At 35.2% G+C, this 3,940-nt stretch overlaps 1 long non-coding RNA gene across 2 annotated transcripts; it reads left to right on the plus strand.

Moving 5' to 3' along the window:
* Window positions 1-813: 813 nt before the first annotated feature.
* Window positions 814-3,713, plus strand: LOC133861051 (uncharacterized). Of its 2 annotated transcripts, XR_009898952.1 has the most exons (3): window positions 814-1,370; window positions 2,869-2,897; window positions 3,391-3,713. It is a non-coding gene; the product is annotated as an uncharacterized LOC133861051 (long non-coding RNA). The 2 variants fall into 2 exon arrangements; XR_009898951.1 differs by lacking the exon at window positions 2,869-2,897.
* Window positions 3,714-3,940: the final 227 nt, after the last annotated feature.

The following is a 3,940-nucleotide window of genomic DNA, read 5'->3' on the forward strand; positions in this document are numbered from 1 at the left end:
CCAAATTCTTGAGAGAAACCGAGAGAACTCGAGAGAGAAACAAAAATTTCAAGAGAAAAAATGAAGGATGCGACGGCCAGGAGAGAAAGTGATGGGTTTTATAAACCTAGGTTGTAGCGCCCCAGATTTTAAGAAATAAAATAAATGTCTTAAATTAGAATCTAAGACTGAAGAAAATAGACGAGTCTAAAATTGACATTCGATTCTCAAGACTCGACGCTCGAACGGCTTAATATTGTTGGAAACAATATTCACATCCATCAGTTAATAAAATACGTGGCTTTAAACACGGTATTTGAATCCCCAATAAATAATGAGGAATATATGGATATTTATGAAAATAAATATTCATTGGTCTTATTATTTATAAATCATGATTTTATAAATAAAGAATAATATTATTAAACTCTGATAAAGTTTAATAATATTACAGGGCTATTTAATAGACTGACCGAATTATTCAGTGGACTAATTGGCATAATAATATTGATAAATAATATTAATGTGTAATATTCACTGCGTGTAATATTATTGTGCAATATATATTTGGTATATATTTATAGTTTTAAAATATTATTGAGATAATAATATTGCCAATGAAACGAACTAGACTCGAAACAGACTTAGATTATAATCTTAATGAATTATACATATTAGTAAATACCCAATGTAAAAATATTCACAGATCTTTCTCAAGATATTTTTACAGAAAATGTTTTTACCAGAGATATTTTATTGGAGATACTTTTATAAAAGATATTTACTAAACTAAATGATTATCTTATATTTTTATAAAATAAACCTACTGCCTCTGAAAATCTGACGCACCTCTCTTCTCATCTTTCCATTTCTTCTTTCTTCATTTCTTCTTCTGTTTTTCTTCTCGCCAGACCCACCGAGAGAGAGAGTGACATCGAGAGATTGAGAGGAGAGAAACAGAGAAAGACAGAGATGAGACCGAGAGATCGGGAGAGGGAGAGTCAGAGATCGGGAGAGAGGGAGCTGAACCCGGAACCTAGAGGACCCGATCCTCTGTGGACGGTGGCCAGAACCAAAATCCGGCGGTTCCAGTGGCGATTCCGGCGAGGCCGTGACCCGCAACCCGCTAGACCCGAGAGAGAGAACCCGTGAACCGTTTGTGTGAAACCCGAACGACCCACCGAACCAGAGACGATCTGGCAGCCTGAGATGCAATTTCCGGCGGGCCAGGTGTTGTTCCGGCCGAACCTCGAAGACCCATGACCCAGAACCCGTGAACCGCGACCCGCTGAACCCGATAGGAGACCCGGTTCTCTATGGGTGTTTTCCGGCGAATCTCCGGCGACTACCAGTGGCGTTTTCCGGTGGATTTGTTGAGGAAAATCCCTAAGGTATATAAATCCTATAATTTTGTGGATTGATTTGATTATTGTTGAATTAGGGTTTGATGATTTTGGGGGATTTTTATTGATTAATGATGGATTATTTTGGATTGAAATTCTCTGTTTAGATTTGGAATAATCAAATGGGTATTTTGATTTGTGATTTTCTGTTTTGGGGTGTTGATGGCCGAATGGTTTAGGGTTGTTCTCTGTTATGGTCGGTTGTGTGTTGGCAGTGACCATTTGGGTGTTTTCTGGACTGTTGGCCGATTGGGTATTTGATGGGTTCACTGTTGTTGGCTGATTTGAGGAAATTATTGTAGTTTTGGGTCCCTGTTTCAGATTATGTTAAATTCTAGGATTGATTGATGATTTGGGAATTTGGATTCCTATTGCTTGTATTTGGCAAGAATTTCCTTTGTTGTGACTATGTATATATGTACTGATTTGGGATTCAATTGGTTGTATGTTGGCTATGGGAGATTTGATGAGTTTAGCCAAGTAGTGTTCTAGATATGTGTATATTGGTGATGTTTAGCCATGAATGGTTTTTTTGGTGTTCACTGTTTTGGACTAGAGGCTGGACCGAATGGGTGTTTTGGCCGGTTAAGTGCTATTCCCCTATAGAGTTTCTAAGTTCAAAATAATATTATTTAGGATTCTTGATTGGTTGTGATTTTAGGTATTGGTCAATATGCAGTGTTGATGATTTGAGGATCGTTAGTGGTTTGGTTCAAATTATTAAAGTAATTTTAAAAGTTAATGACCGAACGTTTTTAAAGGGGGGTGCTTTAATGGATGTTCGTCTTGAGAATTGGTGATTAAGCTTGTGTTGGAATATGTTTCTATTTCAATTATGATATCTCTAGAGTTTAAGTTGATTTGTTTAAATTAATAGATATTATTTAACTTGAGAGTCTAGAAATATGGTTTACTATATTGAGTGATGTTTTGGATATATGACTTCTGTGAATTATGCAGAAAAAGGGTTTTAATAAAGATTATATAAATTATGTAGTCTCAATAACTAAATTAAGAACACGTTGAATATGTTAGTTTAGTTTGATTATTGATGATAAATCAATATGTTTTTAAATGAAGTTAGATAATTATTATACTCTATCAATGTTATGGATTATGCTTAATTGTTAGTAATTAATATGTGATGATGTACTTGAGACGTTCTAGAATTGCATATTATTCTAGGCCATTGATTTTACTAATTGGATATTATTATAATGGCTTTTAAATTGTTGATGTGATATTAATATCTTGTTAAGAATATGCATAGGTTTCTTGTTGGCTGATTTATCCATGCTTTAGGAATTGAGTTCGGGGTTTTAGATTATACTCAAATGCTAATTGAAACCTAGGTTGAATGTTATCTTGATCAGTTGTGTGATTTGTGGAAAATGCAATTATGTGTGACTAAGGTTCATGTTTAGGCATGAGTTTCTAAAAGTAATGATATTGACCTTGTATGCACATGTATATGTATTTGTTGCAGATGATGAATTGTGACTGCACAAAAGGGCTGTAAGTATAAATTACTTACTGAGGGTAGTACTGGATTTCAATAGTGTTGTGTTTATGTTTTATTTTAATTGGATGCGCGTGACTGATTATTTCAAACTGTTAATAATCAACCTATTAATATTGGGCGCTACATCTCCCAAAGGTTCAGGATGGAAATAGTGCCTGGAACTGAAAACCTAATAATTCATATTGATTGCTACTGTCTCTCAAAGTGCTAGTGGAGTGACGTGGGACGTACTCTGCTAGTGCGGAAACCATGCTAATAAAATGTAATGTAGGGGACACGTCGTCGAACGTCTCGAATACGCTAACCGGGGGTACGGCCCTTATATGAGAGGAGTGCAATGACTTAATTGAACTGTTAAACTTTGCATATAAAACTATCACTACATTATGTCATATCTCTGTTCCTTAAATAACGCATAAATCATGATGTTGAATGACAGCTCACTTATGGAACTATGGGGTTGTGGTTATAACCACTGTCTCATAGATGTTTGCGCAGGTTCTGAAGATTATGGAATGGATTAAATGCTAGCTTAAGAGATTTAAAGCTATTGTAGTTAGGATTTTAGTGCTTGGTACTTGTAAATGTTTGTATTGTTCTGTATGTAACATGTTTATGAATTTACTTGTATGTAGTAAGTTTCCATGTATGCTTTCGTGTCATGTGTGACACATGTTTCTTTGTAATTAGTGTGAAAGACTTTTAATGTATTTCTAGTGGATGTCAATTAAAGCTCTAAATGTATTGTAAGGGAGTTGTCCCTGATGGTTGTAAAGAAAAAAAAAAGATATTCGTATTTTTTGCTGCCAGATTTATCGTCTTTGAATGGTTAATGACACGTAATTATCCAGATATAATTACTTACGTTTTTTTGTAAAAAGCGGGTCGTTACATAGGTCGTGCGTTCGGACGGTCAAGATGCCTGTTCGGATGGGCAAAGGTGATTAATGCATTGATCAGCGTGTCCGGACTCTCCACACAGAAAAGCTAAAAATAGATAAGAAAAAAACAGACGACCAAATTTTTTTCTAATGTT

This window comes from Alnus glutinosa, chromosome 2 (assembly GCF_958979055.1).
Source record: "Alnus glutinosa chromosome 2, dhAlnGlut1.1, whole genome shotgun sequence".
NCBI classification, from domain to species: Eukaryota; Viridiplantae; Streptophyta; class Magnoliopsida; order Fagales; family Betulaceae; genus Alnus; species Alnus glutinosa.